Source organism: Pelobates fuscus, chromosome 3 (assembly GCF_036172605.1).
Source record: "Pelobates fuscus isolate aPelFus1 chromosome 3, aPelFus1.pri, whole genome shotgun sequence".
Taxonomy (NCBI): domain Eukaryota; kingdom Metazoa; phylum Chordata; class Amphibia; order Anura; family Pelobatidae; genus Pelobates; species Pelobates fuscus.
This window is the reverse complement of record NC_086319.1, coordinates 46,086,243-46,101,499: the sequence shown is the minus strand read 5'-3', so window position 1 is coordinate 46,101,499 and position 15,257 is coordinate 46,086,243.

Genomic DNA, 15,257 nt, shown 5'->3' with positions numbered 1-15,257 from the left:
TTTTAGGTTTAACAGTGATCTCTTGAGTAAGACAGAAAGCTATTTGAAGAATATACTATGGCTAAGTGACACAACGTAGAACTTGTAGGCATGCATATTGCTAACTGAAGATGCATTCTAAAAATTAACCCCAACACAACTGCAATGCGTGGGGGAAGAGAGTGTCATTAAGTTTTCATTTTTACAGGTACAGGACAAAGACAGATTGCATTATTTGAAATGAGAAAGAATTATGGCTGGCATCAGCAAAATCTATAGAATAGCAATAACCGTATCTATCTATGAGCTGAGGTTTAACAGGATGTTGTGCTTGACACATATCCTCCAAACATCTTCCTCCATCTCTTCAGCGCATAGGGATTTTACCTTCTTTAACCCCTTAAGGACCAAACTTCTGGAATAAAAGGGAATCATGACATGTCACACATGTCATGTGTCCTTAAGGGGTTAAAAACAGTTGAAATTATTTTCAAATCTTTTGTAACTGCATCAAATATTACCTGTACTAATTGCCAGGACTGACTCAAATCTTAATAGTGAGCACAGACAGATACATACACCAGAAAGGACAACCTACAGTATAATGAAACATAAATCATGCAGCGTGAATTACTAGTGCTGGAAAACTCGGACTCATCTCATTACCATTAATATGGACATAGCTTTTTTAAGACATAAAATGTGCTATGTTTCTTAGATATTACTTTACTATCAAATTTACCATTTACTTTATACAATTGTGGTCACGTGACCGTTACATCATTTTGGTGAATTTGATTTCCCTATATAATCCTGTTTGCCAGGATTTACTTAAAAAAGCCCTAGATAAGGTGAAACATGCTTTGGATTGTTTTTTAGCTTTTTTTGTTACAGGTGTCTCATTCCAGGATCCTATTTAGCCTTGACTTGCAGAGAGTCCCAGTAAGGAAGCATTTCCCAAGTAAGTGGATTAATCTCATAAGAGCAAGCATTAGGCTGCTAGAGTAGGAACTGCCAAGAATGGGGTACTTTGATGCAGTTGGCAGGCTTATGCAATGTATGATCATATAATGTAACCAAACCCCCATTATTTGTTACCTAGGTGAGGTGTTTTTAAATAGTACTATTTAGGATTTGAAATCACTGTTTAGTTAATAAGCGAGTGCACTGGTTTGTGTATTTTTTGTATTTTGGTCCCAGTAGCACCCTATAATGTATGCATGTTTAGGTGAGTGCAGCCCTCCTGACTTTGTTTATAATTGTGGGGGTCAAGGCCAACCCCTGGGTTTTGCACCCCTCCCTGTCACAGGTGTCTCATTCCAGGATCCTATTTAGCCTTGACTTGCAGAGAGTCCCAGTAAGGAAGCATTTCCCAAGTACATACACACGTTTTTATTTTGTATATATGTATATTATATTCTAAAATAATTAAAGCATTTTATAATATATTATACATATATAATGCATATATATGATTACATTATAAGTGTATTTTGAGATATATGTGTAATCATCTATATGCATTATATATTTATAATATATTATAAAATGCTTTATTTTATAATATATTATACATAAATGATATATGTATAATATATTCTTTTATCTATTTATTTACACTTTTTAGCTGTCTGGGGGACTGCCTAACAGCTCAGACAGGCCGCCTGTCGGCAGCTCCGTAGACTGCTATTGCGGCCATGTGATCATGGTGATCTAATGGCCCTGCAGAGGCTGTGGTGGACGAGCTGCTGCAGGGGGACTGCTGGGGTCTCAGGCAGTCCCCCCCGACCAGGATCGCTGCAGAATGGCGGTCCAGGTAAGTACATGGGTCTGATTTGGCGGTAAGTACTGGGTACGTCCGCGGTCGTTAGCGGCTGTTTTTTGTACGTCAGAGGTCAGAAAGGGGCAAAACAAGATATGTAATATAATAATATAGAAATGGAACAGAACCTTGTCTATTTTTGTGCATGTATTAAACATTTCAAATACAATTTGACATAATAAAAAATACATAATGCATGCAAGTTATCCAATGTAAGTAACATGTATAACTTAATATATCCTTGAATTTAGTGCACACTTACAGAATATAAATGGAGCTAATGACCATGTAAGCCAGCTCCTCTATTACACTGATTAAGTCATTATCACGCTGATTTTATATTAACATATGTGCTTTATGATGATATATTTTACAATTAACTGATCACTGGTATTGAAGGTCAAACACATATAAGTTATGGAACTTTATAAATTGTTCATCAGATGTAAAATGTATTGAGGTTTTGTTATAATATATAGTATTGCAATTGGGAGCGTTTTATTATGTGTGATTTTAATGCTTTTAATGTTTTGTTTTGATAATCATTTGCTTTCATTAAAAATGTATTTCACACCATATGGAGTTTATTTGGACATACAGTGCATGTTTTTTCCATTCTTCCATCTATGTATAATACTTCACACTGATGTTCTACCAATAATAGACATCCATTTACATTAGAAAATTAGGACACAGTCATCAAATCTTAAACTCACACTGAGTATCTTAATGTCTCCAGTATCTCACTGATTGAAAAGGAAGTAGACTTAAACATAGGTGTTAGAGTATATAAATGCTGAAGACCCACTCCTCCTTATTAATTGAGATTCTGGAATCTGCTTACAAATTACTAACAGATGGCAACAATTCCCACTGAGTATGCTCACTGTTCTGAAAGGCTGACTTATAAACAGAAATGTTACTACACATGTGAGTGGGGTTGTAAGCTTGTTAAAGTGTTCAGACTGAAAGATTTGTAATACAGACTAAAAGCATCATTCTAAGTACCATAACAACAAAAGTACACTGTAATGGTTATCAGGGCTGGATTAACATAGGAGCCGATGGAGCTGAAGCTCCAGGTCCATGCCCATGGAATAGGCCCATTAATTAAAAAATAAATAAAATAATTAATTTAATATATATATATATATATAGTTTTGTTCACCTACATTCCTCTTAAGTCTCCATGTTTAATTCCCTTTGCACAAAGCAAGAGCATGTGAAGAGTATTAAAACATAAATATATATATATATATATATATACATATATGTGTGTGTGTGTATATATATATTTATTTTTATTATTTTTGTAATACTCTTCACATGCTCTTGCTTTGTGCAAAGGGAATTAAACATGGGAACTTAATAGGAATGTAGGGGGAACAAAACTAGTGTGGACTGGCTGACAATGAAGTTAGTTAAGGTAAAGCTGACTGTGCAAATGCTCTTGCTGCTTCAGTCTCTGTAACGCTATGACATGTCACTTTTTGCCTGCTAGTAAGAAGGTAAGAAGAGGAGTTGACAAGTGAGTGCTAGTGGACAGTCCCTATAAAGTGTAGAGTGAGTGCATCATTAGATGCATTTGCGCCAAACTCAGGGTGCTGTCTGCATTGGACGCCCTTAGTTGGCCAGCCTGCATGATTGTCAGGCAGCCTAACATGCGTTCATGCCTGGCTGACCTTCCAATTTTTTGGGGCAGACCTGCCCCCTCTCTGGGCATGTTCACTCTTTTGAGCAGTGCCGGTTAAGTGATTCCCACCTTTTACTGCACCCACAGACATCCTGCTTTACTGGGGGTATAAATGTGCTTGAGAGCTGAAACTGAAATATTAACCTAGCATGTGTGTTTTCTAATAACTGCATCCTATACATTTCCCTCCAGCACCACCAGATACATGATGCTTGGAAGGTATGACTGTTTTAGTGTTTTCTGTTGATAAGATGTAATTAGGCCCATCATAATTGTCAGTGCCAGGCCCAATGGGCTCTTAATCTGACCTTGATGGTTAAAGTGTCAGTAGTCGCCCGGCACTGTCCCACTCATTTTATATTGCGTGATACTTACATGGATCCCCCAGTCACCTAGTCTCCTCCTCACTCTTTTATCCATCGTTCAAGAGCATTAATTGGAGAGTGACTAACATTTCTCAGCCAATAAATCTCTTCCAAAGCTGGGCAAAATCTCCAAAGTGGGACCCAGGTAAGTAAGCAATTTTATTTTAACAGACTCACAGCAATAGGGGACTCAACACCATAGCCATAGCCACATCATGTACTGGTTGTGGTGTTTAAACGTAGTTGTCTAACTTATACAAATTCCATTTTGAAGCACTTTCTCAATATTGAAAAGGCCCTTACACCCAGGCATTTGCTACCAGAGATACCATTCACTTTCCCGGTATGAGTTAGCAAGGTAAAGAGACAATATTCTCAATAACAGAAGAAGAAAAATTCACTGAGATCTAGTAATTTCACCGAGACTGCTCATGGAATCCTGTAATTTTACAACCCTCCTAGATAAGAACAGTTACTCTGCCTAAGATATATTACCTTCTGATTTACCTTCAACTTCCACACTCATACTCTCCTGTTTCCCACTTCTTGTTGTCCACTCCATCTATTTCGCCCCTTACCTTCCTGCTCCATCCAGCTTGTCTCCATATGCAAGAACATTGCTCGTTCACAATACTATAATTGCCATGTATTCATAGTTTTGAGTTCCAGACACACCCTTAAGAAGTGAGAGCAACTGTGTCCTGGCATTTGATCTTCAGGGATGTGGTAGAGATTGTCCTTGTTATGTTTTTAACTTTATTTGGATCTATATTTAAGTTTGATTTCCCTAGTTTGGTTTATGATATAATCCAGGGGCATGCAGACACCATAAACTGGATTCGTTATTAATTTGTTCTTATTTAACTACTTCAATAAAATGATATAAAGTTAAAACAAAAATAATGCTCGAGACATAAATATAAAATAGGAAATGTGGATTTAATTACAAATTAAAATATTCTCCATAAGCAAGATTTGCAACCTACACTATTGTGCAAAATCACACACATAAATAATTCAACACATATAAACTGCAGTTTATTACTGTATCCTATCAATATTTTCTACACGCAAATGGATAACAGTGAAAAAGATATCAATGTCTGCATTTATACTGCAATTAGAGGAAAGACAAAGCACCCTAACCGATAGAGGGATGGCAAATAAAACAACTTGCATAAAGCATTTCTAGTTTTATTGTCCCTCTGAAGCACTAAGTTGGGTTCTATTATTTTGGGGTATTATAATGGTGTCTGTTAGCAGACAGTGTAATTGTTTGAATCTATAAGACAAAAAGTATCTTTGTAAAGACACTGTTGCGAGATGTCTTGGCAAGCTAAATTAGGTAGCTGGTTTGATACCTGCTAGTCCGATGGGTAGAGGGCAAGACCTTACCCAAAAGAATTGCTGAGGAAGTCCCAGATGCGGCAGAGCAGGATGGGTTTGGATTCCAAGTCTTACTCCCCGTGTTCCAGTAACACTCCTTAACCCCTTAAGGACGGAGGCAATTGTACAAGTTCTGATCAATACAAAATCAAAATAAAACCTAGATTTTGAGCCTTATGTTTGTTCAACCATAATTTACCTCTTTCATATTAAGTGTATGCTGAGACATGGTATAATGAGAAAAATGACTGGGACATAGCAATACCAGGGTACTCTTTATATAGAAAAGACAGGGAAGGCAAGAAAGGGGGAGGGGTGGCCCTGTATGTAAAGAATAGCATAAAATCTAGCCTAATAAAGGTTAGTGAGGCGAACATAGAGTCAGTTTGGGTTACGTTAGAATTTGGTAATCACACAGTAACTCGTGTAGGTGTGATTTATAGGCCCCCAGGACAAATTGAAGAGTTAGATAATCTACTAGTTGAAGAAATAGCTAAAATGACAATGAAGGGGGAAGTTATCATCATGGGTGACTTTAATCTTCCTGATGTAAATTGGAAAACAAAAATAGCTACTTGTGCCAGGAGCACACATATTCTAAACTCCCTACTGGGATTGTCTCTAAAACAAGTCGTTGAGGAGCCAACTCGTAAAGAGGCCATACTAGATTTAGTGTTAACAAATGGAGATTTGGTATCAGATATTACTGTAGGTGAAAGTTTAGGATCCAGTGATCATCAGTCAGTGTGGTTTAATATAAGAACAGTGACTGAGTCACACCACACAAAAACAAAAGTTTTAGACTTTAGAAAAAGAGACTTTTCCAAAATTAGAATATGTGTAAAGGAGTCATTATCAGACTGGAGCAATTTAAATGGAGTCCAAAAGAAATGGGATTATTTAAAAGTTGCACTACTGAAGGCAACAGAAAATTGCATTAGGCTTGTCAGTAAAAGCAAAAAATTCAAGAAACCACTGTGGTACTCCACAGATGTAGCCAAAATAGTAAAAAACTAAAAGTTAGCATTTAGTAATTATAAAAAAACCCAGAGTGAGGAAGACAGAATGACCTATAAGATTAGGCAGAAAGAGGCTAAGCAAGTTATAAGAGCTTCCAAATCACACACAGAAGAGAAAATAGCACAGTCAGTAAAAAAGGGGGACAAAACCTTTTTTAGATACATAAATGAGAAAAGAAAAGTAAAACAAGGATTAGTTAGATTAAAAACAAAAGAAGGAAGGTATGTAGATGAGGATAAAGGTCTAGCTGACTGCCTCAATGAATATTTTTGTTCGGTATTTACAGATGAAAATGAAGGAAAGGGACCTCAGTTAAGAAAAAGGATAAATGAGTCATTTATTACACGTGAGTTTACAGAGGAAGAGGTTCTATTTCAACTGTCAAAAGTAAAGACAAATAAGTCAATGGGACCTGATGGAATACACCCAAAGCTATTAAAAGAGCTTAGTGGTGTACTAGCAAAACCATTAACAGATTTATTTAACCAATCATTGATAACAGGAGTAGTCCCAGAAGATTGGAAGTTAGCGAATGTTGTGCCCATTCACAAGAAAGGTAATAGGGAGGAGTCGGGCAACTATAGGCCAGTAAGCCTAACTTCAGTAGTGGGGAAAGTGAAGGAAACCATGTTAAAGGATAGGATTGTTGAACATCTAAAAACACATGGATTTCAAGATCAGAGACAACATGTGTTTACTTCAGGGAGATCATGCCAAACTAATCTTATTGATTTTTTTGATTGGGTAACTAAAATTATAGATCAGGGTGGTGCAGTAGACATTGCTTACCTCGATTTCAGTAAGGCTTTTGACACTGTTGCACATAGAAGGCTTATCAACAAACTACAATCTTTGAGTTTGGATTCCAATATTGTTGAATGGGTAAGGCAGTGGCTGAGTGACAGGAAACAGAGGGTTGTAGTCAATGGAGTATATTCGAAGCTTGGGCTTGTCACCAGTGGGGTACCTCAGGGATCTGTACTTGGACCCATTCTCTTTAATATTTTTATTAGTGATATTGCAGAAGGTCTTGATGGTAAGGTGTGTCTTTTTGCGGATGATACTAAGATATGTAACAGGGTTGATGTTCCAGGAGGGATAAGCCAAATGGAAAATGATTTAGGTAAACTAGAAAAATGGTCAGAGTCGTGGCAACTGACATTTAATGTGGATAAGTGCAAGATAATGCATCTTGGACGTAAAAACCCAAGGGCAGAGTACAGAATATTTGATAGAGTCTTAACCTCAACATCTGAGGAAAGGGATTTAGGGGTGATTATTTCTGATGACTTAAAGGTAGGCAGACAATGTAATAGAGCAGCAGGAAATGCTAGCAGAATGCTTGGTTGTATAGGGAGAGGTATTAGCAGTAGAAAGAGGGAAGTGCTCATGCCATTGTACAGAACACTGGTGAGATCTCACTTGGAGTACTGTACACAGTACTGGAGACCCTATCTTCAGAAGGATATTGATACCTTAGAGAGAGTTCAAAGAAGGGCTACTAAACTGGTTCATGGATTGCAGGATAAAACTAACCAGGAAAGGTTAAAGGATCTTAACATGTATAGCATGGAGGAAAGACGAGACAGGGGGGATATGATAGAAACATTTAAATACATAAAGGGAATCAACACAGTAAAGGAGGAGACTATATTTAAAAGAAGAAAAACTACCACAACAAGAGGACATAGTCTTAAATTAGAGGGACAAAGGTTTACAAATAATATCAGGAAGTATTACTTTACTGAGAAGGTAGTGGATGCATGGAATAGCCTTCCAGCTGAAGTGGTAGAGGTTAACACAGTAAAGGAGTTTAAGCATGCGTGGGATAGGCATAAGGCTATCCTAACTATAAGATAAGGCCAGGGACTAATGAAAGTATTTAGAAAACTGGGCAGACTAGATGGGCCGAATGGTTCTTATCTGCCGTCACATTCTATGTTTCTATGTTTCTATGTATGCGGAAATTGTTATATATAATTGTTCAGGAGAAATGGGGCTTTCATTACAAAGAAATTATTTATATATAAAAAAATATATATTATATTTTTTTTATTTTCCAAAATCTGCATGGCATTTTAACTTTGAATGTCATAACACTGTTAGCTTTTACTGCAATAACATACACATATTTGGGTTCAGCAATGTCCTTACAAGTACAACAGTACCCCCCGAGGTACAGGTTTTGTAAAGTTACAGGGTCAAATATAGCACATTTCCTTTTTCATTTTTTTTACAGTAGACAACCCAGAGTATTTCAAATGGAATATGTCCAGTCTTTTTAGTAGCCACTTAGTCACAAACCTTAGCCAAATGTAATATTCTTATTAGTTTTTTGCATTTTTCACACAAAAAAAAACAGCTTTTTCACAAATGATGTATCACCATTAGACATTTTACTGGTCTAAAACACTCATATGTGTGTTCAGTAATGTCTCACTTGTACAACAGTACCACCCATGTACAAGATCACATATAGGGCCTGTCTATTTTAGTATTTACATATTGAAATGTATGCCCCGTTTTTAGTAGCCACTTCATATTGTGTGAGTGTTCATATTTGTTTTTTGCATTTTTCACAAAATAACTGCCCTTTCACTGATGCCTCATTGTCATTTTATGTTTTACTGCTCTAAAACACTCAACACTTTGTGTTGAGGAATGTTTATGAGTACAACAGTACCACCTATGTACAGATTTTATTGGGTTTTGAAAGTTACAGGAACAAATATAGGGCTTGCCAACAGGGCCGCCATCAGAAATTGTGGGGCCTCTAACACAGCTCAAGATCTGGGCCCCCCAGGTGCCCACCTCCAAGCCCCACCTCCAAATCCCGCCCACAGGAATACACACACACAGATACAAAAGGACACAGACACACAGAAAGATATACACATACTAACACACACACATACTAAAACAGACACACACACACATATACAGACACATACACATGCATAAGAAGATACAGATACACACACACACACACACACACACATACTGACATACAGACACACACACTGACGTACATACATACTCACATGCTGACACACACACATACATACAGACATACATACATACTGACAAACAGACATACATACAAACTGATATACAGACATACAAACAGACATACATACTGTGGCAAGGTCAGAGAGGCTTTCTATGTGAGTAATAGATTGGAGCGATATCTATTCCCAGCATGATGGGGTTAATTGGGGGGAGTCACCCCTTGAATGTTATCAACCAGGTGAATGTAATTAACCAGCCCTAGGGTTTTAAAAGGTTAGCCTCTGAAGACATCAGAGAGTCTAACAGCTGGGAGAGAGGAGGTAGTTAAGCCTGAGACTCTGAGAAAAAGGTACTGTGTGAAACCTGCTAAAAGTGCTGTATTTCATTTTGTTTAAAACTGGGAACTAGATTAGCTGGCCAGTTGGGTAGTTAGTAATACTGTTGTTTAGTAAGTCTCCAAGTTGGAGTAGGATTTATTTTTTTTTTGTTTTATTTTGTGGGAGAGCACAACCTTGTATAAATTGTGGAAAGTGACAATAAACTGCAGTACTATTTTATCCTGACTGTTGCACTTGAAGTTTATTGTGAAGAGCCTGGCCATCCTGCCACAATACATACATAAACATAAATACATACTGACATACATACATACATACTTAATGGCATATATACACATCCATAATGATATACATACATACAGACATACACACACAAACATACAGATAGAATATACATACAGACATACTGACATACACACACAGACATACATACATGCATACTGATATACATACACATAGATATATACATACATACACACATACATACTGACATACATACACAGACATACATACATACTGACATACACACACATACAGATAGACACATACACACATACATATGGACATACATACTGACATACACACATACATATGGACATACATACTGACATACACACACATACATATATAAATACTGACACTCACAGACATACATACTGACACACACACAGACATACATACTGACATACACAGACATACATACTGACATATATACATACTGACATACACACACACACACATACAGATAGACAAATATACACATACATACAGACATACATACATGCATACTGACATACATACACACATACATACTGATAGATATATACATACATACATACTGACACACACACACAGACATACATACATACACACATACATGCTGATAGATATATAAATACATACATACTGACATACACACACACACACTGATAAATAGATAGATAAATACATATATATACATACATACACACATACATACATACTGACATATATACATACTGACATACACACACATACATACACACACACACAGACACATATACACACACCTCATTTATCAGCCACCCTCCTCTTCCTTACCTTTTCATTGCAGGAGGGTGGCTGGGGATGATGGGAGCAGATGGCTGTCTCTCTCCCCCTTGCACGGAGTAAGTTGGGAGGAAGTGACCGGACGTTTTTAAAGGGGCCCTGAAGATAGGGCTCATCGGGTGGCCCTAAATGCTTGGGCCACCTGATGGGCCCTGGTGCAGATGCACCTGCGGCAGTTTCGCCGCTCCACGTGGGGCCCGGGTGGCCGGGCCCCCCAGGGCTGCCGGGTTCGTGACAACCGTCATGGTTGTCACCCCTGATGGTGGCCCTGCTTGCCAATTTACGTTTGCCAGACTGATTTGCTGGACAGCCCAGGAATGAAAATTATCAACATTTTGGCATTTTGATTTTCAAAAGTAGACAGCCCAGGGTATTCAAAATGGGATATGTCCAGTTCTTTTTAGTAGCCACTTAGTCACAAACCCTGGACAAAGTGAGTGCTCATGTTTTTTTTTTTTACACAAAAACTGCATTTTTGTTATCATCGTCATTATATGTTTTACTGTTTTAAAATACTCATATTTGTGCTCAGTGAAGTCTCATGAGTAGAACAACTCACTTAAAATAATACATAAATTTACACTTAAAATGTATTCATAAAAAAATTATATATATTTTTAAATATATATTTAATTTTATATATATATATATATGTGTGTGTGTGTGTGTGTATTTTTCATTATAATGATTATAATTGTAATTTTTATTTTTCATTATATATATATATATCCTGACCTTGTTTATATATATGTATATATATATATATATATATTTATAATATGAAAAATAAAATAGATAGATATAGATAACCTTCTTGAACCAATAGCAAGATATATTGATTTCCACATTAAAGACTCTGTCATGAAACTTTCAACTTGCATGCGGGATACTAATGATGTCTTGAATAAGATTAACAAAATATCTCTTGATGACAAATATATACTTTTGGCTACACAAAATGTACAAAGCCTGTACACGATCATACCCCATCTGGAAGGTATACAGACACTTAAAGAAATTTTGAGCTCTTCTGACAAATACTATGGTCCCCTAATTGATTATCTCCTGGATTTTCTGCATATTGCATTAACTTGCAATTATTTTAAGTTTGAAAAACAATTCTTTCTCCAATTGACTGGCACAGCGATGGGGGCTAATATGGCGTCCTCATTTGCCAATGCTTACATGTTTCAGTTTGAAAATAAGTACATACTTGGTAAACAGGCAGCAAAAATACTCACATACCATCGCTCTGTAGACTATATATTTTTAATTTGGTTGGGTTCGTCTACAGAATTAGAATACATGGTAAAAAAAGATCAATTTGTTACCACTTCCCGTTAAACTAACATTAACTTTTAACAATACAAAGATCCAGTTTTTGGATGTAACCATCTACAAAGATGGAGGAAAATTAAGATACACACTTCATCGGAAAACGACAGACAGAATACGCGACTGGGGGCGAACAGCAATCATGCTAAAAAAAATTAGATTCCTTGCCAATAACGCAATACATGTGAGTACTGCGGTATAATAGTGACTCCAAAAACAGAGAACTGCAACTAAAAACAGATTTCTAGCTAGAGACTATCACCTCAGGTACTGGAGAAGGCAAAACTCAAAGCAATTGATAAGTGGATGTGTGAAAACTACGGGAAGAAACGTAAAGCAACAACTGACACTGATAAAATGTATCTACACCTCACATTTCATACAGAGAGAACACAGATTTGCAAATCCATTGACAAATATTGCAGTTTATTAAGCTCTGATAAGAATTTGCCTCACTCATTCCAAGACCGTCCCATCATTAGCTATAAGAGAAGTAGAAATTTAGGAGACGTGTTAGTCCGCAGTGATCCCATACACTGTTATAAGAAACCCATGGGACACAGAAAGAAGGGATGTTACAAATGCAGTGGCTGCATAACATGCAGCCACATACATACTGGCACCACCTTTAACCCCTTCAGGACCGCTGACGGTTCAGGACCGTCAGCGGTAAAACGTGCTTTTGGACCGCTGACGGTCCTGAACCGTCATAGCGAAAAACGGGCTGCGGGAAGCGATCAAAGATCGCTCCCGCCAATATAATGCTGTAACTATCTGCCAGACATCCCAGGCAGATAGTAACAGCCAATTGGGGCGTGTGAGCGATCCGCGGTCGCTCACAATTGACTGCTGTCAAAGTGGGTGTTACAAACACTCACTTTGACAGTGATCTCTGCCCCTCTCTCCTCTGTAGCGTTTTGTGAGGCGAGAGAGACAGAGATCGTGATAGTTTGTTGCAGCAGAAGTGTTCCAGAGCTTTATACACTATCTAAAGTGAATAAAAAATCATTTTTTAATCCCTTCCCTGCCAGATCTGTTACAGCAGTGCATTTGTACTGTCTGTATTTTTTTTTGCTCTTAAAGGGTTAAATTTGTTTTAGAAATCTGTGTCTTGGTCTGTCTTGGTCTGTCTTGGTCTGTCTTGGTCTGTCTTGGTCTGTCTTGGTCTGTCTTGGTCTGTCTTGGTCTGTTTTGGTCTGTCTTGGTCTGTCTTGGTCTGTCTTGGTCAGTCAGTTTCCTTCCCCCAAATCCCCATTAGATTTTTGTGACAGGAGTTAGTTTAGGGATTGCTGTTTAGTCTGTTTTAATAAAAAGAAAAAAAAAAGTATAAAAAAATTTGTGTGTTTGTAATTTGTTTTAGTCGTGTGTAAAACATGCAGCGTATGTATAACTTGAAAGAGGCAAATGTCTTCTTGGCGTCAGACTCTGACGCCACTGACACTGCGTCAGATTTTGACCCAGGTCAGTTTTCTGAAACGTCTAGTCAAGACGACATGTCATCTGTGTGTGAGCCGGCTGAAGAAAGAAGCTGTGCTTCTTCTGCTACGCCGAATGTGGAGGAGGACTGGGCACCTCCACAGTTAGCCGAGCCCAACGTCCCCTCTTTTAGTGCCAACTCAGGCATTAATGTTAATGTGGATGGCTTCTCCCCAATGCAGTATGTAACTATTTTTAGGGGATACCATCTGGGAGGAGATTCTACCCAATTTATTGATAACAATCCAGGTAGCTATACAGTCAGGGAGCATGACTGGCATCCCACAGATGTCCCAGAGCTTAAAAAATTCTGGGCTCTTACAATGCTCATGGGGATTATAAAGAAGCCATTGATTCGCTCATACTGGAGCACCAACCTAATAATGTCTAGTCCAGTATTCTCCCAAACCATGCCTAGAGCCAGATACGAGTTACTGCTGAGATTTTTACATTTCAGTGACGATACCCTCTGTCACCCTAGAGATCACCCCCAATATGATAGGCTTCATGAAATACGCCCACTGCTAAACCATTTTCCGGACAAATTTTCGGATGTTTATACCCCCCAACAAATTTATCCATAGATGAATCTCTAATTAAATACAAAGGGAGATTAGGGTTCAGACAATACATCCCCTCAAAGCTCTCTAGGTGTGGCATAAAACTGTACAAACTGTGCGAGAGCAAAAGTGGATACACGTTTGCCTTTCGTGTATATGAGGGGAAAGATGGTCAACTGGACCCTCCTGGCTGTCCTGACTTCCTGGGGACAAGTGGGAAACTTTTATAGTAGTGTCCATCTGTTTAAAACACTTTATGGTTTACAGACACTGGCCTGTGGCACTGCCAGACAAAATTCCAAAGACTTTCCACGATCTCTCATAGAGGCAAAATTAAAAAAGGCGAATGTAAAGCACTTCGCAAAGCTGAAGTGCTTGCACTAAAATTTAGTGACAGGAAGGATGTCAACATGCTAACCACCATCCATGACGAACGCATGTCAGACGTCTCTGTCCGGGGCAGAGTAGAGTCCAAACCGGTTTGCATCAGGGCTAGAGTAGTCGCGAACATAAAATTTTCCGTTCGCGAATGGCGAACGCGAACTTCCGCAAATGTTCGCGAATGGGCGAACCGGGCGAACCGCCATAGACTTCAATAGGCAGGCGAATTTTAAAACCCACAGGGACTCTTTCTGGCCACAATAGTGATGGAAAAGTTGTTTCAAGGGGACTAACACCTGGACTGTGGCATGCCAGAGGGGGATCCATGGCAAAACTCCCATGGAAAATTACATAGTTGATGCAGAGTCTGGTTTTAATCCATAAAGGGCATAAATCACCTAACATTCCTAAATAGTTTGGAATAATGTGCTTTAAAACATCAGGTATGATGTTGTATCGATCAGGTAGTGTAAGGGTTATGCCCGCTTCACAGTGACAGACCAAACTCCCCGTTTAACGCACCGCAAACAACCGCAAACAGTCCATTTGCACAACTGCAAACTTCCCATGTTTTTAATGTATAAATACAGCCACAACCACTTATCCCAATCACACACCTTTCCTAACGTCCTATCCCATTAAAAGCATATTACCGCGTATTTAATAAAACAGATAGACCCCCTCCTACATCCAGGTTACCAATCGATGGTTCGATATTCTGAGCCCTCTCTGATTTACTGTAAACGTCTATTCGATATTCCCACAAATTTTATATAGCATTTTATGTTTGTTTGAGACCACCTT